At 50.1% G+C, this 22878-nt stretch overlaps 1 long non-coding RNA gene across 1 annotated transcript in view; it reads right to left on the bottom strand.

Annotated features, from left to right (window-relative positions):
* Nucleotides 1-1549: 1549 nt before the first annotated feature.
* LOC127036617 (uncharacterized) overlaps nt 1550-22878 on the bottom strand; it is a 220049-nt gene continuing 198720 nt past the window's right edge. The window contains exon 3 of the long non-coding RNA XR_007770195.1: nt 1550-1610. This is a non-coding gene — a long non-coding RNA (uncharacterized LOC127036617). The remainder of the gene's footprint in view (nt 1611-22878) is intronic.

The following is a 22878-nucleotide window of genomic DNA, read 5'->3' as shown; positions in this document are numbered from 1 at the left end:
CTTCTTCTAACAACTAGAAACTAGACACCTTTAGTATACATGCATGCCTAAAGTTAGAAATGTAGGGGAGTTAAAAACAAACAAAGAACAAAACCAGGGAGCGAAAACAAGGAGGCTGGGAAACTAGGACTCTTATCAGTTCTTCGAAGGAGCTGCCCGAACACAGCACATGTGGTACTATGCCAGGAATGCAGCTTCTCTCTTATCTCACTTTTTCCCAGCGCTTGTGAGACATGCTGCTGCTTCTCAGTGTTTTCCACTCAGGGATTACCCACAAACCTCTGTTAGCCTGACTTTGGTCAGGTTGGCATACCTGGTTTTGTCTGCTATATCTTTATTCAGGCCTAACAATCCCCCCTTTGTCCCTGGAGGACCATAATGGGACTCTTGGGACACATATCCATTTAACAATTGTACGGGGGAGGCTAGTAAACCATGACCCAAGGTCTGAGTGGAGGTCCTTAAAACTAAAAGTGTGATCAAGAGATATAGCATGGAAAACAACAACAACATTCTTAATAGCTTGTAAATCTTTGTCAATTAAGCCAGAGTGATTAACAGCAAAGCAACATTTTTCCCCAATGCGAGCACAAGCCCCTCTCTAATTCAGCATTCATGGCATTTAGCACACGTCTATTTTGCAAAGTTACTTCTGCTACTTCATCAGTCTTTCGTTGCAACTTTTGGAAAGCGTCTATTAATGCATTAGCGGTTTTTTTTCAAGCTCTGCAGAAATATTTACAACTGCTCTCTTGAGCTTAGCCACCCACAATCCAGGAATGAGTGCACGGACAAAAGAGTGGAATCCTGTTTGTCTGACAACTAAGGGATTGGGGCACTGACTATAAATCAGTTAGGTATACCAAGTGGTCTAATTTCCCAGATGTTTCGGTGAATAATCCAGTCCCATGTGCATCCTCCCCATGGACCCGTCAGGATTCGGTATGTGGAAGCCCACACCCCCCAGTCCAAATGCTTGGAAGGAGCACTGTAAATGTTTACACTTCCACCCAGAAAGTCTTTAGTATATCTCCATGACCACAGATCAGATGGTACTCCTGATGTGTCTGTAAGGGCAGTGGGCCAAGTCTGGTACTCAAGATCACTCCAAATGGCCATCAGCTGGTCATTCAGGAAATTCTGAATCTCCAAACATACTAGATCCCACTGCAATGCCTTCCCAGCCTCAGTGATATTTAATACCATCTTTCCTTGGTGTAGTACTATATTACATTTGTCATTTAACTATTTTCAGGTACTTTTAAAAGGCATTGACATTAATAGCATAGGAGGGGGTTACATTATTAGTCACTGGAATGGTTTCAATACAGGTAAAATTTCCAGTGGCAGAACAAACTCTTCGGGTACTTGTTATTTAAAATCCAATTAGAGAGAGCAATACATGCTGAAGAATTTATCCACAACACAGGGCACAGCCTGTAGAATAAACCCCAAAATCCAATCAATACCACATTCCCAAGCATGGGTCCCACAAATTTTTTCTGCCAGTGTACAATTCTTTGTTTCTTCACCGGGGTCAGTTCTTAATGCCCTTTCTAGTCAGGAATTCCTGGACTTTAGCAATTTCAGTGGAGTGAGTGTTCCTTCTTCTTTCCCAAAACAGTCTTGGTGCAGCATCATATAGGGGAGAGGTTACTAGCACATCAGCCTGTAATGGTTTTGCTTTTTCTAGAAAAATTCAAAGGCACAGTAGATCTGTCAGTGGATAAGGGAGAGGCTACTAGCACTTCACCTTGTACTTTTTCCCTACTGTCCAGAAGGCACAGTGGAGCTAGAAGGTGAAATAGGCTAATCATCAGTAGGAGAATTCTCCCAATGTGGAGGGGTCTTTTTGCAGTGAGAATCTTGGGTCCAAGCAGTCAGTCTTTGGTACTTCACAGCGGTGTTGGTAGTCATCAGGACTTAAGGGCCTTTCCAGCATGGAGCCAAGGCAGTCTTTCGTTGGTGGACCTTTACATCAATCCCGTCTCCTGGTTCCAAGGAGTGGCAGGGCTGCTAGGGTCTTTGGGTAGCGCTTCCTTACCTGTGAGAAAAAAAACTTAACACATTTCATTAGTGCCTGGCAGTGTTTTTCAGATCTCATAGCTGCATGGGCAAATTCAAGCCCTCCTTTTCCTGGTTGTTAACCAAGTCTTAACTGTGAGCAGTGTCCTTGAATGGAGTCAGTGTCTTATCTATAGCCTGAGCTTGCTATTTTATTTTATTTTATTTTTTCAGTTAATTCATTCTGTTCTTTGTGCTTCTTCCCTTCTTGGCTTCTTTTAACCTGCAAAGGAAACTTTCACTTTTTACTTATACACCTTTTTCCCAACAATGAACACCTACACATTGTCATTATACAGTACATTAGTCTTATTATTTAATATATGCCACACACACCCTTTTACTAAAATAACCTTATTACAGAGCTTTCGAGCAACAAGCCAGGACAAGCACACCCACTTTGAGGAGTTCACTCAATACAACCTCTAGTCCAATAGCCTTCACCATCCCCAGCCCTCTGGCTAGAAATCTGAGGTAGCCAGAAAGATCCCATGTACAATATGGGGAGTGGGTTAACTTTTCATGTCCTTGCTTTCAAAGACTGTTGGTACGCAAATTTTAACAACAATTTTTGCAATTAACAATTTGACCAATAAAGTTTCTTTTCCTTACTTAAGGAAATGCATTAGACTTTAGTATATCACATTCTTCTGATTTATCTAAACACTTTGTATTCCAAGTTGAACAAAACAAGTATCTGCATTTTAATTTAACCTTTTTGTTTGATTTTAAACTAGATTATTTTATAAAAATATTAAACACAAAAATTCCGGCCACAAGACAAACACCACAAGACAGAACATAGAACACAAAACATAATTTCTATTGTGCCAGTAAATGCATGGTACGTTGAATGCTGTTTAGCTGGCATCAGTTTTCTCTGATTATCTGAAAGACAAAAAAACAGAGGTCTACCCCTTCTGGGCAGACAATCATTGCTTAAAATAGACAAATACCCTTGTTGATTTCAGGAAAAACAGAGGAATTATCCCATATTTTATGTGTTTCATAGGCAGCCCAGGTTTCAGTGGCTCCTACCTTATCAGTTAGATAATTTGCATGAATACAGATGCTTTCTGGCTTGCTTTTTACTTTTAACTCTTGCTTTCAAACACTGAAAGAAAACATCACTACTTATAGTGCCCTTACAGCCTAATAAAATTTCAATTACATAGCACTATATACATTCTTCAGCTAATTTAACTAAATTCTAAATGATTGCAATTAACAATTTCTTTGCCTCAATTTATTTACAAACATTTCAAAGACACCAAGAACTTTCCTCTTTAGCATTTTTACAAAGTTCAACTGCTGTTTCCTCCAGCAACTACAGAGTTAACTTCTCACTCTCCCTTAAATCACTTGCTTGTCTCCCAACAGCCACTTTTATCAACTCAAATCACCATTCCAAGTAAGTTCTGGGTATTTGAAATCCCCATGCTTACACTTACTGACTCCTTCCTTCCACTACACCCTTAAAGTTTTCCAACCTGTTTTCCAATCTCTCTGTCTGTTGCCTGCCCGCCTGGGCCCGATCCTGCTTTTCTCACTGAACCGTCCCTTCCATAGGCACCAACTTCTTCCACTACCAGTTTAGCTAGGAGGGTGGGCTTCTCAACTAGCCCCCCACCCCTCCTGGTCTCTTCCCTTAAACATTCTTACTCACAAGACTACCCGAGTCCTCCTTCATGAGGCTTGCCACCTAGACGAAGACACATGGCCCATTGGGCAAAGGCCATTTACTTAACATATAATTTGAAGGACTACTCTTAGAGGGTTTACCCAGAGACTCATTCATCTGTTTGACACTTAAACAGAAAAGAGAATTACACAGAGAGCAGAGGGAATTACAGTCTAAGCCAGACTTTCCCACTTCTATACACTGACCGCTACAGGGGACAGGACAGAAGGATCTCAATTTAACCTCAGAGCTGTCTCGCACACATGGCTTCCACTCCGAGGAATTACGAACAAGAGGTTCAGTTCCACCCACACTCCTAACACCCAAATGAACAGAGAAAAAAAACAACAACAGTAACTGGTTAAATAGAACAGAACCAGAACCAGATAGTGTTTCCTTATCCTATTAGGACTCACTTTTACTCATGCAGTTCTCAGCATATAACACCAACAGTACCAAGCAAAGCAAACACAAAATAACAAGGGTAAAACAAATAGATGGTGTAAATTCTGCAGGGCTCCCCCCTTCTTAATTGCTCACCAAACTGTGACAAATTTCTGTTACCAATCTATCCCTCATGTCAGATGATCAGGCTGACACTACAGGATCGTTGGGGGAAGATAAAGAAAACACACCATATAACTGAATTTTAAAGCTTCATTAATAAAATAATAAAACAACAACGGAGAGTGTTGGGAACGCTCCCACATCACTCAGGAAAATATTAATGCCCCAAGCCCGAAGCTCCTTTCATACTTACACTCGTACGTCCAGACTGGCCACTTCTGTGTATAATGTTCAGAGGAGGGGGAAGAGGTGGAAGGGAGATTATCCTGTATACAGCTTGTCCAGAATTTCCAACATGCTTCTGCTCTTGGGAGGGCTGTTCTTTTACACCCTGGAATCTCCTGCGGCGTCTCTTTCAGAGATTCCAGTCCAGGTCGGCTGCCTGTGGCTTCTTTGGTGTCACCAAGCCACACCGATTCCAGGGTCACAAAGGCACACTGTTGGATCTTACTGGACAGTTAAGCTTTGCAAATGTAATTTCAGTTCTGTAACTTGTATTTCCTTTGCTTCGCCTCTGTCTATATTTTTTCCTTCACAGCCAGCTGGGGCCGAAAGCAGCCCCTCCCTGCACCAAGCACAGTCCGCGCCGATTCCTGACCCTGAACGCAGAGCACCCCCCTCCTTCCATCCCGGGGCCAAGATGATTTTTAAATTAACCCGTTCCTTATGTCTTTTTCTTTCTTTTTCTCTTTCCCATTAAACATTCTAGTAGCAATGCTAACTACTTCAGACAAACTTTTCCCTTGCGTACCATCTGGATGCTTTCTAAACCTTTTTGCAATATCCTTTGCACATTGTGACATGAAAACCATTTTAACCATCTCCTTTCCATGATCAGTTTCAGGATTTAAATTCCCATGCTTTTTAACTTCACAAATCAGTCGAGCACAAAAGTCAGAGAGGTGCTTATCTGGATGCTGGACACAAGCAGTCACCTTGCTCCAATTTGGAGTAGCCTCCCCTGCATCTCTAATACCATTCAAAACAGCTTTTAAAAATCCATCCAACTTTGTCTTTTGAGCTGGATTATTGGGATTCCAGTTAGGGTCAGTAATTAGCCAAGGTGCATTCAAATGAGCTGCAGATTTTTCTTTTACTTTCTGTCTTTCATCTTCTGTCATGAGAGTATCTAATAACTGATTTACATTTGCCCAAGTGGGCACATGAGTGAAAAAGATTATGCAGAACATTCTTTCCACTGCCTCAGGATTGTCTCATAAGTGAGGCATAGTGCACTGCCAGTTAAACAAATTTGAAGTTGCAAACAGGGTATGGGTAAAACCATCTCATGTTCCCCAGCAACCAGTAGAACCAGATAAGTTCTCAATGAGGCTTGTAATATCAGAGGTGTCTCAGAAACATTCTCTCTCATGGAGTTAAGTAACCTAGTGGGGGTCCACAAGGGCAAGGACAAGGGCTGCTGTAATATTGGGGGTGTTTGAAAAGCAGTCCCTGACCAAGTTTGCAAAAGGCTGGCTGGAGGCTGCACAGAGGGGGTGAGGCTGCCTGATTCCTCTGAAGATGAGGGAACATCACTCTGAGCTCCCCCTTGATTCTCCTCTGTCCCTGAACTGTCCCTAACCTGCTTTTGAATCCTTGCACTCCATCAGACGGGGAAGAACAGGAACAAAATTGTCCTCCTCCCGGTGCGGCTCTGGTGCATATGGTGGGTGATTTTTTTACAAGAGCTCTCCATACAAACAGCTTCAAAAGCTACCCATCCCTCCATGGGTTTATAATTATACCATACAAACAAGTAATCCATTTGTCTCGGCCTAAGATCAACCAAAATATCCCTTAAGGAGTTCCTCCTATCTGTGGAAAAGGTTTCACCCACCGGCCAGTCTCTAGTTGGGGACAAATGAAAGGTAAATGATGGCCATTGGATCCAACACAGATTTCTCATCTTAAATTTAACTAGATCAGCTGTCTCAGAAATCTCTTTCCAATCTCTAAGTATCAGAGACAACGGGGCATCCCCCGGGCACTTACTGCCAACTTGTCTCATTTTAATGAAGGGACTCTAACCCCTCTTCATGAAGGGACTCTAACCCCTCCTCCCCAGGTCGAGGTAAAGGGACTCTAACCCCCACCTCCCCGCGTCGAGCGCTCACTTACCTCTCCAGGGACTTGAACACCTGGACTGAGACTCAAACCCAGGCTGGGACTCTAACCCAGACAACTTGGATCCTGTGCAAACCTGGACTGGGACTCTAGCCCAGACCTAAGTAGTCAGGGACTCTAACCCCGACAACCTGGACCCTACTCAATGGGTAGGTGGACGTTGCTGGATTTCTACGAGTTTCAGCTGGTTCACAGAACACGCCTTATCGCCAACGCAGAGATCAGATCACCAGGCAAGTCTCCTCTAAACTGGAGGATGCGCGCTGCGTTGCCTCAGGGTCCGATCCCCCGCCGGAGAGTCAGACGGGTCCCGGCGGAGTCGCCAAAGATGTCAGGGACTCTAACCCAGACGGCAAAGTTCGTTGTCTGACCGCGAGAGAGACAGGCAACACCAGCAAGGTCCGATCAAAAGCTCTTTATTGACAAGTGCACGCATCAATAGAGAGCAGCTCGTCTCCAGACAGAACCAGCCTGCTCTTTACATCTTAGTATAAGCCTATATAGACAGTTCCGTCACGTCATAAATTATTCACTGGAGCAACCCACTCCCTTCTTCTAACAACTAGAAACTAGACACCTTTAGTATACATGCATGCCTAAAGTTAGAAATGTAGGGGAGTTAAAAACAAACAAAGAACAAAACCAGGGAGCGAAAACTAGGACTCTTATCAGTTCTTCGAAGGAGCTGCCCGAACACAGCACATGTGGTACTATGCCAGGAATGCAGCTTCTCTCTTATCTCACTTTTTCCCAGCGCTTGTGAGACATGCTGCTGCTTCTCAGTGTTTTCCACTCAGGGATTACCCACAAACCTCTGTTAGCCTGACTTTGGTCAGGTTGGCATACCTGGTTTTGTCTGCTATATCTTTATTCAGGCCTAACAATTATAATGTCACAGTCTCGGTGAATTGACTGCTGCAGCTCCCCGTAGACTCTGCCTGCGCCTCTCACCGAGCTGGAGTACAGCAGGCGAGGGGAGAGCACTCAATGTATTGCATCTACACTAGACGCGATATATCAACCCCCGCTGGATCGATCGCTGCCCACCGATTCGGCAGGTGGTATAGACATACCCCGAGTATCTGGTGATCGGAGCTGGACCCCCGAGGGGGACACATTGAAGGAACTCAGGGGTTAAGGTGCCTCTATTGTCAACTGTCAGGGCTGCTGTGGCTCAGAGGAGGGTGCTTGACTGCCTGGCAGGCTTAGGCGCCGCAAGCCTTGGAGGTGGGAGAAGTGAAGCGGCCACGGCGTGCTCGGGGTGCTAGTGCTCGGAGCAGGGGTGAGCTCGGGCGAGGGGGGTGCCGCAGGGCAGAGCAGGAGAGTTGCCACAAGAGGGGAGCCTCAGGGTGGAGGGGGGAGCTGCCACGGGTGGGGCGCCTCAGGGTAGGGGTGCGGGGGGGGGAGGGTGCAAGGTGGAAGTTTCGCCTAGGGCATGAAACTTCCTTGCACCGGCCCTGCCCGCAGCCAGCCCTGCACCCCCTGCCCTGCCCTGCCGGCAGTCAGCCTCTGTCTCCAGCCAGCCCTGCACCTTCTGCTTTGCCTGCACCAGCCGCATCCTCCCTGCCCTGTCTCCAGCCAACCCCTGATGCACCCCCCTGCCTGAAGCCAGCCAGCCACGCAGCCCTTGCCCTGCCTGAAGCCAGACCCTACCTCCAGCCAACCCCACATCCACTGGTGCCCTGCACTTCCCAGGGCAGTAACCCTGCACATCTGCTTCAATGAGGGGGGCAGGGAGCAGCTGGGACCCACACATGTGCACACCCTAGGGTGACCAGACAGCAAGTGTGAAAAATCGGGACAGCGTGGGGGGTAATAGGATCCTAGATAAGACCCCAAAATTCGGACTGTCCCTATAAAATTGAGACATCTGGTCACCACAGCACACCCCCAGGACTCCTGAGTTCCATTGCTGGGTTTCCTATTGGTTCCTCTGCTGGTTGTTTTCCTTTTTCTGGGGACTTTGGGCAAGTTGCTCCCCACTCTCGGGCTCTGTCCCCAGCAGTCAAATGGGGATTTCATACCTTCCCGCTATTGGAAAGTGCTGGGAGAATCCCCCAGCAAAAGCTGCTCTGACAGTGCTAAGCAGCATCTGACCATTCAAGGTCGGAGCTCACTGCCCAGGAGGAGTGCTTGGCTCTGGGGTTTTACTTCAGCCCAGTGTAGAGAGAGAGCCCTAACCATGGAGTTTGGCTCAAGAAGACCAAGTCTCCAATTTGTTAAAGGTGTTTTGAATTTCAATCCTGTGCTCCAAAGTGCTTGGTGCCAGTTGTAAACTTTAGGAGCATGCTCTCCACTCCATTTTCCAAATCATTCATGAAAATATAGAATAGTACCTGACACCGGACTGATCCCTGCCAGACCCACTAGGTTCACCCTCCCCGTTGGGCAGCTAAACATGGAGAAGGGCTCCTGGAGTCTTGGCTTTCAACCAGCTCTGCACCCACATTACACTGATTGCAGCTGGACTACATTTCCCTCGTTTGCTTCTGAGAATGTCCTATGGGACTGTGTCAAAAGCCTTAGTAACACCAAGCTAGATCCCATCTATTGTTTACTCACCTCTACCAGGCCCAGAACCCTGCCAAAGAAGGAAAGAGGATTGGTTTGGAATGATTTGTTCTTGACAATTCCACGCTCACTAGTCATAAGAACCAAATCATCCTGTAGGTGCTGCTGACAAACTGAGTGTTTAAGAATGTATTGCAGGATCTCTCCAGCTATGGCAGTCAGGCTAGCTAGTCTGTAAGTCCCAGAGGTCTTTTTGTTCCCCTTTGAAAGATAGGTCCTGTCTTGTTCATGGATGGGAAGATGTTCTTTTTCAGGGGTCTCAGACGAGAACTGGGGCACAACACCTGGTTTGTTAAGGCCACAAAAACGGAGGCAGGAACCTCTTCTCTGCTGCTGGCAAAGAACCACAGGTACCTAAAAGATAGGGACTCACATCTTTGAATGGGCTTTAAAAAGGCAGTGGTTAATAAGTTTGGCCCCGACCATTTCTTGTTTCCACAGACTAGACATTTTAGCAAACTTTAGAATTCCTTGGTGCTAAACACTGTGAAACTCCCCTTTCTCCTTCACAGAGGGCTTTAATACCCCTTATCTCACTTGGGCTCTAAACTGCCCATAGTTCGAGAACTGTTCCTGTTCCGATTGGACAGATGGGAGAAGGGAAGTGACCTACCCAAGGCCTACACAACAAGGCGATGGCAGAGCCAGAAAGAGAAGCAACCAGTTCTGACTCCTGTTCTAACAGATGAAAACACCCCAGAGCCCAGGAATCGAGATGGTGGGAAAATTTCATTCAAACCGTTTCTGTCCGAAAATCCCATTTAGACTAAACCAGTTTGTTTCTCAAAATCATAACAAGTGGGATGAAAGATCTTTGCAAAAATATTTTGTTGCAAAACAAAAGCATCTCCTCTTTGTCAGAGTGTGTTAAATTGTCTCCTCGCACACAAAGAGGAGACACTTACATCTCAACCATTAGATAAGATGCTTCAATCTGAGCTAAGTCGTTGCTACTATTAACAATTTCAAAATAAAAAAATACAAATAAAATAGACTATTTCAGCTAATCTATTATGTCATAATCTGCTCTGAGTAAACATGATGGGAAACTTCATATTATACACTACTTCTAGTGACACTCCCAAATGGATCCGCATCCTTCACCCACCATGAGGTAGGTAAGAGCGGATCATTATTATCCCTACTTGAAAGAGGGAGAAGCTCAGGCTGAGAAAGGAGAATTGACTTGTCTTAGGTCACACAGCCCGTCAGAGGCAGTGTTGGGAATAGGACCGAAGAGCCCTGATTTTCAAACAAACCTTCGGATCTTGAATTTCAGACACTGAATGACCTGAATACTGTGCTCTCAGATGAGCTCCAGACCAACAACAGTGACAGTAATTATTCAGCAAGTATTTGAGGAGAACTGCAATGTTAGAGGGAATCATCAACTGCTCAGAGACAATTAATGCAGAGAAGCAGCAAAATTAATCAAAGATAGAACTGGTTCTGACTTATTTACTTGATCTTGAAAGAGAACAACAAGGACCTGAGTCTCCTCCCTGTCAATATCCCCCTGCTCAACCAATCAGGGTAGAGACGGAGGACGGGAGGCTGAGGGTTCTCACCAGAGAGCCCAAAGGATGGCCCAGGTCACCGGTGAGGATCACTGCCCGAGCACTATTTCAGTCCCACATTTTTGGGTGGACCTTCCATAGTGGGAGCTGCAGAGGACTTCCCTGCAACACACACACACGCCTCCGTCCTGTTGTTGGGAAGGGAACAGGAGAAAGGACAAAAGAAGCAAGAGAAGAAGAGGAGGGAGGGATGGAGGAAGAGGTGAAACAAAAAGGACAAACCCTAATGTCCCCAGCGATTCTAAGGGACAAAATCCCAGGTGCGCAATAAAATTCTGCCTCCTTAAGCTCGTGTTTTCCATGCCTAGAATTCACTTGTCACCAGATAGATCAGACTGAACAGGTTTCAAACCTCCAGGAGGCTCTTACCTTCTAAACAGGGACGGCTGTTTTCTAGTAAAATCACTACAAGGGAAGGAGGAAACTCGAAAGAGGTTCCTCCTGGCGCTCACGTCCATGACCCCAAATAATCTCTCAGTCCTCAAAGAGAGACCTGGAGAAGGAAACGTGCTGAAGCAAAGCCACAGAGGTCTCTGAGGTTTCCCTGGCCCCTCGCCCCTGTCCTGCCTGGCTGATGTCAGCATCTCTCTGTGAGGTCACCACCTCCCCACCACCTTTGACCAATAGTCTGAGGTCCTGCAAAAGGCCTTTGTGATGTCACTGCCACACCCCTCCCTTGCTGGGCTAATGTCCTGCCCCTGGCCAGGCACTTTGGAGGTTTGAGCTACTCCCTGTGGATCACCCCACTCAAGGAGCGTTCGTTCTAGGCAGCAAGCCGGCTAGACAGGAAAACATCAGACGCTGCTCCCAATGCTACACTCAGTTTTTCAGAAATTAGTCGACTTCATGGTCAGAAGACACCATTAGAGCATCTAACCTGCATATCACAGGCCTCCTGTATGACATAACAGCTACTTTGGGGGCAAACACATTCCAGAAAGGCATCTAGTCTTCATTAAATGACATCAGGAGATGGTGAATCCACCACTTTCCTTGGTAGCTTGCTCCTGTGGTGAATCATCCTCGCTGTTGACTATTGTGCCTCAGTTGTAATATGAATTTGTCTCTTTTCACTTTCCAGCCATTGGGTCTTGTTATGCCTTTCTCTGCTCCATTCAAGAGCCCGTAAATACCCAATCTTTTCTCTCCATTAAGGCCCTTCAACATTTCAATGAAATCACCTTTCAATCTTCTTTTGATAAGCTAAACAGGTTGAGCTCTTTCAATAGCTCACTGGAAGGCATTTTTCTCCAGCCCTCAGAACATTTGGTGGCTCTTTGCTGCCCTAGCTCCAATTTCACAACATCTTTTTCAAATGAGGATACCAGAACTGGAGGCAGTATAAAGGTTGTATAAAGGTAAAATTAAATAGGTTGCAGAGGAGTTTTTTTTAATTTCGGCTTTTGTTGCTAAAAATTTTGTCTCTCTGCGGTGAGAAAAAACACTCCCCGAATGCCAAAATTTGAGCCATGAAAAGCGGCAGTGTGAACAGCGCATCATAGGTGGAGCTGTGCTCCCGGTGACAAAGCTCCTGCCCCTCATTGGAGGTAGTTTGGCTTTGTTGCCGGGGAAGCTCTCTCTCAGCGATAAGGACGGCCACACAGCGCACCTTACAATGGCATGGTTAGAGTGGCACAGCTGCACCGTGGTAAGGTGCGCGGTGTAGACACAGCCTCAGAGCTGGGGAAAGCCGACAGGCGCTGAGGAGCACAGGGTTCAGACAGAGACATCCGTTAGGAGAGGAACTATTCACAGGGATTCTCTATAGCCTAGTAAGGTGGAGAGGATGGAAGATGATAATGTACAGGTAGGTTCTGATGAGAAACAGTGAAATGAAAGAGTCTCCCTCAATTACATCATGTAATAGCAGACAGCTAAAATGGGACACATTTTAGAAGTGCTTAAATACAAACGCTAAACGTCTAAGTACTAAGACTGGTGAATTTGAGTGCCTGGTATTGAGTGACGATATTGATAGAATAGGCATCACAGAAACCCTTGCACCCCCTCCTGCACCCACATGGGGAGACTGACCTGTGTGCATGGAGCAGCTGGCATTGCTGCCCCCCACTCCTCCCTGGAACGCTGCTCATCTGGGCACCCCTAGGGGCTGTGGGATGTGGGGGCAAGAAGTGAGATCATCCGAGATCCCTGCATCCAGGTCACTTTCCTCAGCCGGGCTGCATAGCGGGAGGGCAGAGAGCAGCAGCTTCTGATGCTCCCCTCACAGCACAGCCCAAGTGGGAAAAGTGACCAGGACGCATGGAGCACATAGGGTTGCTCCTTACTCCCCTCAAACCTCTATGGACCCATGGAGGAGCATTGGGGCAGGGGAGAGCAGTGAGCACCTTTGCACTGCCACACGGTGCCCTTTGACCCCTGGAGCGCTGGGAGGCTATCGGGGGGCACCACCCCTAAGGCCGGCCAGGCTCCCCAGAACGAGCAGCAGAAAACACAGAGACTGGCCACACACTGAGCAGTGGTAGCCTGGGCGGCTCGTAATGGAGGCTCAGGGGGGAGGGGTGTCATAACATTTTTTCCCAGATTTGGACCTTAGCGTCCAAAATATGGGTGTTAGCATGAAAACCTCCAAGCTTAGTTACCAGCTTGGACCTGGTAAAGCTGCCACCAGCCAGGGATTTATACAGTGCCTGGCTCGCTGTGGTCTCCCCAAAACCTTCCCCGGGGGACCCCCAGACTCAGATGCCTTGAGTCTCACAACAAAGGGGAATAAACCATTTCCCTTCCCCCTCCTCCCCTCCAGGTGTTCCCTCCCTGGGTTCCTGGAGAGATATACAGAAGCAAGCTCCGTGAATCTAAACAGAGGGACTCCCCCCTCCCTGTTTCCAGTCCTGGAAATAGAAGTACCAAGATAGCTAATCTCTCTTCCCCCTTACCCAGAGGGTATGCAAAGTCAGGCTAGTAAATCTAACACAACGAGATTTTCCCCCTGACTTCATCCTCCCACCAATTCCCTGGTGAGCTGCAGACTCAATTCCCTGGAGTCCCCACTAAAGAAAAAATCCAACAGGTCTTAAAAAGAAAGCTTTATATAAAAAGAAAGAAAAGGACATAAAAATGGTCTCTCTGTATTAAGGTGACAAATACAGGGTTATTTGCTTAAAAGAAAAAAATGAATAAACAGCCTTATCCAAAAAGAATACAATTTAAACATTCCAGCAACTACACACATGTAAATACAAAAAAAAACCAATATAAACTTATTGTCTTATTATCTTTGTACTTACAACTTGGAAACAGAAGATTAGAAAGGCAGGAGATAGAAAAATCACTCTCATAGCCGAGACGCCACAGACACAAGACAAAGAACTCACACACAAACTTCCCTCCACCCAGAATTGAAAAAGTCTTGTTTCCTGACTGGACCTCTGGTCAGGTGTTTTAGGTTACTGGTGTTACCCCTTTATAGGTAAAAGAACATTAACCCTTAGCTATCTGTTTATGACAAGGGGGCTCAGCCTCCCCAAACCTTGCACTGCCAAGGGGACAGTGGGGCCCATGATCAGGGGCCCTGGCCAAGTTAGGTCCCCCTGGAAAAGTCTCCCCTATGTCAGCCCCAGGGCTGGAGGAGCTCCCACTCCCTGCTACAGCCCGGGGGCTGCAGCAGGGGCACAGAGCTTCTCTGGTCTCAGGGCCACAGCCGGGCAGGGGTAAAGGAGTGATAGGGTGGGGCTGGTGGGGGAAGGGGTGGAACAGAAGTGACAGTGGATGGGGCCATGGGTGGAAGGGGGTAGAGCCACAGACAGAAGGTAGGGGCATGGTTCTGGTGCTTGGGCCCCCACACTTGTTCTCCCTTTCCCGGGGGTTTGGCATCACTAGCCCCGGCTTAGCGAGTAGGGTTCAGTGGTCCCCCTAATGTGGGGTGCGACTCCTAGGGGGACACAGAGGAACATTCATGGGGGCACCTCAGGACCTGAGCCAGCCCACATAGAGGGCAGGGAGGGAGCACCACTCTGCCACAGCTCTTCCCCAACCCCACCCTCAGCCTGAGACTCTGGCTCCCAGCCCGGCGTCGACCCCTTTACCCCTGTCCGCACCCCTCACCCCAGCAAGCAACAGCCCCACTCCTCCCAGCCCCGGTTCTTGACCGTGGCTTCCGAGGGGCCACAGCCATGGCTAAGAGGGCACAATGTGAAATGTTTGGGGACCACTGGTTTAGGGTGACGTCCTCAATCACTTCTCTGCAGTCCAATAAAAGCTATTCCTCACTCACCTCACCCCTCCATCAGGATGGACTAGGTACGTTCTGCTGCCCTTCACTCATACAGGAAGGAGAATAACATTTCATTCCACTCAATCCTAAAGTCATTTGTAACCCAAGACCATCCCAAACTGGTCATTTTGGGGAAGCGGCCCCATCATGCTGCATAGCTAGGCAGAGTAGGTGTGTCTATGCAAACACGGTCTGTTCCTGAAGTCTTTCCCCAGCTCCTCACTAGGTGAGAGAGGGGAGCTCATTCAGACCCTGCTTTCGCTTAGTATTTAAAAACTCCTTAGTGTCCCTATCTCTGCCGGCCTTAGATTTCTCCTCCTGTCCATTTTTTCACAGCTCAGATGAGGTGACCGAGTGGTTAAGGTGATGGACTGCTATCCCATTATGCTCTGCCTGCATGGGTTCAAATCCCATTCTCATCAGAGGCATTTAGTCTTCACCCTCCTTTATAGACAACCATCTCCCCCTTTGGTACAATAACAGATCAAACAATGTTGCTTGTGTTACCCAAAATTGGGTCAGTTAGTAAGCTTAGAGAGGATTAATAATGCCCCTCCCCCCCAGAGTTTGGCAGAAAGCAGCACATTTATTAGCTTGATAGCTAAGCTCAAAAGAAGGGATGGGGGAGGGTGTCACACTCATACTCACGCTCCCAGGACAGGCCTGGCAGTGGAGATGTCAGGATCCTTTAAGGTAAGTGTCCCACAGCGCAGCGATGGACGGTGCGATGAAGATCAGTCTCCCTGAGGTGCAATAGAATGTAACACAGCGAACCACTGGCCAGATGGGCCGGGTGAAGGGCATTCACTGGAGGTACAAAGGAGAGTGGGAAAGCCACTTCACAGGCATTCAAAGAGGGAAAGGACACAAGCTGGGGGAGTTTAACAGACCTTTTGAGCATACAGGTTATACAGAGCATACAGATCACTGCTGCTCCTACAACATGATAAGTTCTCAAGCAGCATGTTTCTTACTTTGCCCATCTGTCAATTTTGATGATTATTGATGGAAATATTTTGCCATTGGGTTGTGTGTTTACACAGAAATTGACATTTACCAACAAATACACAATTCTTCCAAGCCTGCCTAGTCTGCAGTTGATGGGTTTAGAGGGACACATTCACTCTTCCAGGTCCCCATTCCAGGCCTGTGCTCTCCAGGTTGTCAACTTCCCGCACTGCTGGGATCCTTCCCTCATCTCCCCCCAAACCACTGCCCCACCCCCACTTCTGGGGTCCCCTCCCTACACTGTCTAACTCCACTGCTGGCAGGATCCCTTCCTGTTCCTTTCATTTCCTGCCTCCACTCTGGGCAAAAGCTCTGCACTCTTCCCACACCAGAAGTTGAACCCAGGCCACCTGGTTGAAAACCAGGAATCCTGACCACTAGCCCATATGGGACTATTGTTGCATCTGACGAAGTGGGTATTCACCCACGACAGCTCATGCTCCAATACGTCTGTTAGTCTAGAAGGTGCCACCGGATTCTTGGCTGCTATTATTACTACAACTCAGGCCTTGGCTACACTGGAGAGTTACAGTGCAGGTGGTGGCTTTACAGCGCTGTAACTTACACCCCGTCCACACTGGCAAGGCACATACAGCGCTGTATCTCCCTGGCTACAGTGCTGCATGTGCTCCACCTCGACGAGAGGAATAAAGAGAACAGAGCTGGTGATGCAGCGCTGGGGTGCCAGTGTAAACAGTGATTAATCTTACTACGCTGTCACTGACCTCCGGAACCTTCCCATAATGCTTTTAAGTAGAGATAACGCTCTTTGTTTTGGTGTGATGCCTCTGTTTGCTTTGCTGTGAGCTCAAGGCTCCCGGAGCTGCTTATCTAAAAACCAAACACAGTTACTGTTTGCAGTGAATGAGCAGAGGCAGGGGGATCCCTTTGGAACACCCACAGCTGGTGTTTGCTTGAGGAGAGAAGCAGTCGGGTGGGCACGCGGGAGGGGGGGTCTGTTTTGGATCAGCGGCTTATCTGGTCTGTGAGGAAAAGAACAAAGGCGGCTATTTGCATTTAGTGAATGAGAGAGGGGTGGGGGAGGAGGCTTGAACTTGCCAGGCAGGGAGCTGACACAGTGTCAGCTCCAAAAATCCACTCGCTCTGTCTCCCCCACGCTCCGTGTCACACTCCACCCCACCCTCCTCTTTTGAAAAGCACATTGCAGCCACTTGAATGCTGGGATAGCTGCCCATAATGCACCACTCCCAACAGCGCTGCAAATGTGGCCATGACAGAGTGCTGGTAGCTGTCAGTGTGTCCACACTGCAGCGCTTTCCCTAAACAGCTGTAGGAAGACAGCTTTAACTCCCAGCGCTGGACAGCTGCAAGTGTAGCCAAACCCTCTCTAAGCCGACCCCTTATGAGAACAGCAGGGACTAGCATGACTAGATGTCCCGATTTTTGGGTCTTTTTCTTATATAGGTGCCTATTAACCCCACCCCCATCCCAATTTTTCACATTTGCTGTCGGATCACCCTAGCAGGGGTTGCACACAGGGCTGCATTAACCTTCAGGTGCTGAGGTTTCCCTCTCTCCATTCCCAGAGCCTGTGATCAGGAAACAGACATCAGGGCTCCCAGGTGCTGCACAGACCATGACTGAGATCAGACCCCATATTATGCAAGGTGCTGTACAAACCCTGGGCAACACTGAGACACCCAGGAGGTTCCCCTCAATTTCCCTGAGCCTCTGCTGCCCAACTTCTTCTGAATCCCTCTGGCTCACCCCCCCCCACAAAAAAACCCCACCTTTCCAAACAGTCCTTCTTTCCTTGCCCCCTGATTCTGGTTTCACACCCTGGGACCATCTCCTCTCTTTGTCTCTCCCCCTCCAGGTGAAGCAGAAATGGAGGCAACTTCAGCCACTGGAGTCAGCCTCAGCGAGCACTGCAGCCGGCCCCGGGGGAGGGGGGGTGTTTGCAGACACAGGAAGGGAGCAGGGGGTGCTGGGAAGAAGGCGGCAGGAGAACAAAGCTCAGAGACCCAACATGGGGAAATTCCAGGGGGCGGGGCTCTGACACATCCCAGGTGCGGACAGCTCCTGGGGGCGGGGCTCTGGCTCAGCTCGGGGGCAGGGCAGCTCCTGGGGGCGGGGCTCCAGCACAGAGCAGGGGCGGGGCAGCTCTTGGGGGCGGGGCTCCAGCACAGAGCGGGGGCGGAGCAGCTCCTGGGGGCGGGGCTCTGGCACAGCCCATGGGCAGGGCAGCTCCTGGGGGCGGGGCTCTGGCACAGCCCACGGGCAGGGCAGCTCCTGGGGGCGGGGCTCCGGCACATTGTGACGCGGAGCCCGGGCTGAACAGCTGCTTCCAGGTTCTCCACGTGCTGCCAGCAGCGCTGGAGCTGCCCGAGCCAGAGCGGAGCCGCTGTTGTCAGCTGCAGCCAGGATCTGCCCCCGGCCCCGCTGGGATCCAGGTGGGGACAGAGACTGGGGCCCGGGGGTTCCCCTTGGTGTGGCTGGCGGGGGCGGGAGGGGAGAAGCCGGAGCTGCAGGCGGGGGAAGGGCGGTGGGACATTGTGACCCGGAGCCCCCGGGGAATGAGAGGCGCTGGGGGGCAGGAAAGTGACTCTGCCCCAGGGAGCCTGGGAGAAGCCTTGAAGGCGCCTCGGCCCCAGTGGAGCTGCAGGAGGATCCGCCCGCCCGCCCTGCTGGGATGGGGGGGCTGGGGCCCGGCCGTCGTGTGGGGGGGAGGGGCGGACCCCGGGCCAGGCCGGGGGGGGGCGGTGTATTAAATCCCTCCCCAAAGCTATGTGCTACTCCCGGGCACTGCGCATGCCCAGTAACAGCCGCTGAAGCCGCTGCCCTTCCCCCTGCCCGGACCAGCCGTAACGTTCCGCCGGGCGCTGGGGGCGGGGCTGGAGCGGGGCGGGGAAGTAACAGGGAGCGTGGGAGGGGCGGGCGCAGAGCAGGAAATTGATGGGCGGGGGAGGTCAGGCAGCTGGAGGCAGGGTTCGTGGGGGGCTAAAGGGCACAATCCGGGCTGGGGGGAGGAGCAGGAGTTGAGCTCAGGGGGAGGCGCTGGCAGAGCCCCCCCCCTTTGGTGTGAGGGCGGAGGTGTCGAGGGGGGAGGAGAAGCCGGAGTTGCAGGGGGGGGAGGTCACTGGGGTGGGGGTGTAGATCTGTCTCTGTGCAGCCAGGACATTCCCGGGGTGGGAGGGAGGTGAGTTAACTGGATCCTGTCCCTGTTTTTGCCACTTCCTCCCACACACACATTCTCTCAAGATTTCCCCTTTTCTCTCTCATTATCACACGTGGCTATAAAATCCAGGGAGATTCTCCTCTCCCCCCCCGCCAATGATCAGCTCTCTAATTGCCTCTGATTTTCCCTTTTCTCTCCATACTTCTCAAAGGTCAATTTAAAATCACTCCGATGGGGGGTGGATTTTCCCACCCATTTTATCTGCAGCGATTTGTCCTTGTTTGGGTGGGAAATTGTTGCCCTGGGTCATTCCCCAGAACATGGCTCCCACTGGAGTGGGATGGGATGAGGTTCCCGTTCTCTGCCAGGGCAGGGAAGGGAAGGGAGGAGCACATCCCCCATGGAGACTGCCCAGACCCCATTTCCCAATTCCCCTGCGGCCCCCTTCCATTGTCCAGGGAGTCTTCCAGCTCCCCCCCCCGCCCTTAAATCAGCTCCTCAAAGGGCTCTGAGCTGCTCACGTGAATGGTTGCCCCGTGGCCGGGGGGGACCATCACATTCTGTTTATGTATTGGACAGTCATATAAAATCCAGTCCAACAGTCCCCCTTTTCCACTAGTTATTTAATAGCAACATCAAATCCCCTCCGATCTTGGTGGTTTTCTCTCATGTTATCAAATGTCGTTTGTGACAGGGTTCTCTCTGCGTGTGTCAAAGATTGATATAAAATACCCCAAACATTTGCCCCACTTCTCTCTAGTTGTTTTATTTCTAATTGAATATGATGGGTTGTTTCCCAATGTGCTAAGATGCAGCCGCCTCTGGGGTGGATCCATGGTGGCCATTATTTGCTAGTGACAGCCCGTGGATCTTTCTTGCCCTCCAGGCCTTCCATTCTCCTGTTAAAGAAGCACTCCCCAGGCTCCCTCTGCCTGTGTGACTGGCCAGCAGGAGGTGGTGTTAACTTTCTAGCCACTTCTCACACTCTGTGAGGTAACACTTGCAGGGGCAGGGAGGGTGTCTGTGTGGGGAGATTGCAGCTGAAGGGGCATTGTGGTAGGGGGAGGCCTCTGGGTGGCTGGGCAGAGGGTACCCTAGTCAGGTTGGTGGGTTGTGGAGGTTTGGGGTTTTCGGGGGTGGTGGTTCTGATGTGCCCATCCCTGAGGCTATGGGTCCTGGAGGTGGGTATCGCTGGGGGCCTGGTGGCTGCAGTACAGTGGGGGTGGGTGTCTCTTGGGGAGGCGGGACAGAGGGTTAGAGGGAGCCTGGTTCTGTGCCAGGGGCTCTGTCTGTGCTTCCCCCGCTGGTTCCTGGTTTTGTTGCCATGCCCAGTGCACAGAGCTGGGGGAGGGGATCCCTGGCACTAGGTGAGGGCATGCCAGGGAAGCAGAGTGATGGGTCGCACTGTAAAGCATCAGGGGGTCACACTGGGCAGAGGAGGGGGTCCCAGGCAAATGTCAGGGTAGATCGTTCTGGAGGGTGGGGAAGTTCCTAGGCAGGCAGTGAGGGACGGTGTTCCCAGTGGGGGGGGGTCCCTTGAGGGGGTCCCTGGCTGCTGGGGGCTCTTGGTGGGGGGAACCCTTTGGGATTCCCAACCTGGCAATCATGGTGTGGTGGGGGTTCTCTGGCCGGTGGGGCTTTGAGGGGTATCTGGGGTCCCTGGCCAGGGACTCTGGGGGCTGCGTCCCAGGGAATATCTGATGGGATCCTGGCTGGGGGGTGTCTGGGGCCCCTGGCTGGGGGTCTGGGCTCTGGGTACTAGGGGGTGTCTGGGGGCTGCTGCTAACCATGATCCTTCTCTCTGGTCAACTTGTACCAGAGTCCTGGCTCCTAGTCACCAGGTCACCAAGTCCATTCCCCAGTCACGTGCCCTGTCACTGTGATAACTTTCTGTCCACTTAGCAAACACTGTTAGTGTGAATTCACAGAATTTACTTTTCTCCTCTTTTGAAAACTGCAGGAACTTTCGGTTCCGTTTGGAAAATTTTTGCCCCCAGTCCTTGTCCTAGATCTGCGGGGGTGAGGGAGGTGGGAAGGGAGTCAGCACTGCCACACGATGGTCTTTTCCACAGCGTTCTGAACTCATTCTTTCTGAAATCCGGTGTCATTGAGACCGTTGTTAATCCAGAGTCACTGTATGGAAAGACAAGGAGTGATTCCAGATGGACAGTGGGTCAAATGAGATCAGCCATCCTCCCTGTGAGGAGGGGCTCCCATTAGCTGCTCTCCCCAGAGAGCTAAAGGAGGGAAGCTGCTCATACACTCCGTCCCTCTCTGCTCAGGATATTGGGGTTCAGCTTCCTGGGTCAGATGCTGCAGCCTCCATTGTGATCTGGGAGACCAGGCTTGGCAGCTGCTGCTCCCCCAGTGGGGCTCTGTGCTGGGAAGTGACCTTAATTAAAGCTTCTTCTCTGCCCGGCCCAGGGGATGACTTTCTGCAGCTGGTCCTAGCCCCCTAGGGCAGTCCTGGGCCCTGTTACTACTAAATTCTGAGCCAGAGTCTCCAGGTAACTGAAAGACCTCAGGGAATGTCCTAGGGTCTGGCAAGAAAGTGACTCTGCACAAACACCACCACCTCATTTCTCCTCCCATTAGCGGTTGCCAGGAGGAAATCCAGCCATGGGAGAGCAAAGCCCCCAGGAATGGGACTGTCCCAGCCAGAGGGGCAGGGAGAGAGGACAGGGGAAGGAGAGACTGAAAGGGGCAGTGGGAGAAATGAAGGTGGGGGAGAGATTTCCAGCTCTCTAGTCCACCCAGACACATGTATTGCTGCATCCTGGGGCAGAACCACTTTCCAGTGAACAAAACAAGGATCAGACAGAGCAAAAGCCAGTTCCTGACTCCATATTCCCCCTGCTGGGGTGTGGCTGCCGTGGGGTCAGTGTCTGAGGGAATCCCCCACAGTGACTCCTTTGGTTCTGCTCTTTTCTAGCCTTGTGTTCAGAGAAGGGGTGAGGGGAGAGAGAAGGGAGGTTAAAAATGTGTCTGTGGACTTATCCTGGCAGGAGGAGCCAGGTCTAAATTGTAATAAACAGATTGAGCATTTCCCAGCATGACAGAATCTAGGGTGTCTGTCTGCAGGGAAAGGGCCTGGGGGAATTGTGATGTGAAATTAACTAAAACCGGTTCTGAAACGCCCACAACTGCCCTTCTCCCCCAGACAGGCTGCAGAATGTTTTGCTCCAGCTCATCCCAGCCTGGCGTGGGACAGGGAAGAGAAATGGCTGCAGGGGAGTCAGTCCAGGTAGAGATTATCGGGGGGTTGCTGGTGGGTTCCTGCTGGAGGAAAGGGAGAGCAAATACACCAGAGATGGGAAGGTTTGCAGAGTCTGGTTTGGAGGTTGGAGCGGGGCAGGAAATTCACAGCGTGGGGAAAGGAGGAGGCCAGGGTGTGGCAGACCTGCTGGGAGTTATTTACTAAGTGGCCTAGATTCTAGGAACAGACCCAGGAGGTTTGGAGGTGGAAATGCCCTAATTTGTGAAGAGAGAAAATAACCCACCTACATGGAGCTAGTCAAACTGACCAGACTCCTAGTGCTGGAGCCTGACCTCATTAACCATCAGCTGCTGTGAGATATAAAGGGGACACCCATGAGTCAGGCTTATTGGAGCTGCCTCTCCCTTCATATCCCACTCCTCACAATGAGGAGGGTGTTGGGCATCCTACCAGCGAGCTCTCCCTGGACCCTGCTAGGGGCTCCATCTCCTGTATCAGTCAGTGGCTAGTAGGGGGGTGATGGATATGCTGGGAGAGATAAGGGGCTCTCTCTTCATCCCCTCACCCTGGCATTTGCTGGATACTCTGAGCCAGGTCGAGGTGGGACTCTTCTGACTATGATCCACCCAGAGCTTCCATTTGATTCACTCTTCTCTGCCACAAATAGTGGGGCTGTGAGTGGGGCAGCAAGTCCTT

Source organism: Gopherus flavomarginatus, chromosome 18 (genome assembly GCF_025201925.1).
Source record: "Gopherus flavomarginatus isolate rGopFla2 chromosome 18, rGopFla2.mat.asm, whole genome shotgun sequence".
NCBI lineage: Eukaryota > Metazoa > Chordata > Testudines > Testudinidae > Gopherus > Gopherus flavomarginatus.
Note: the sequence above shows the minus strand (reverse complement) of the source record. Positions and strands in the feature narration are given on the sequence as shown.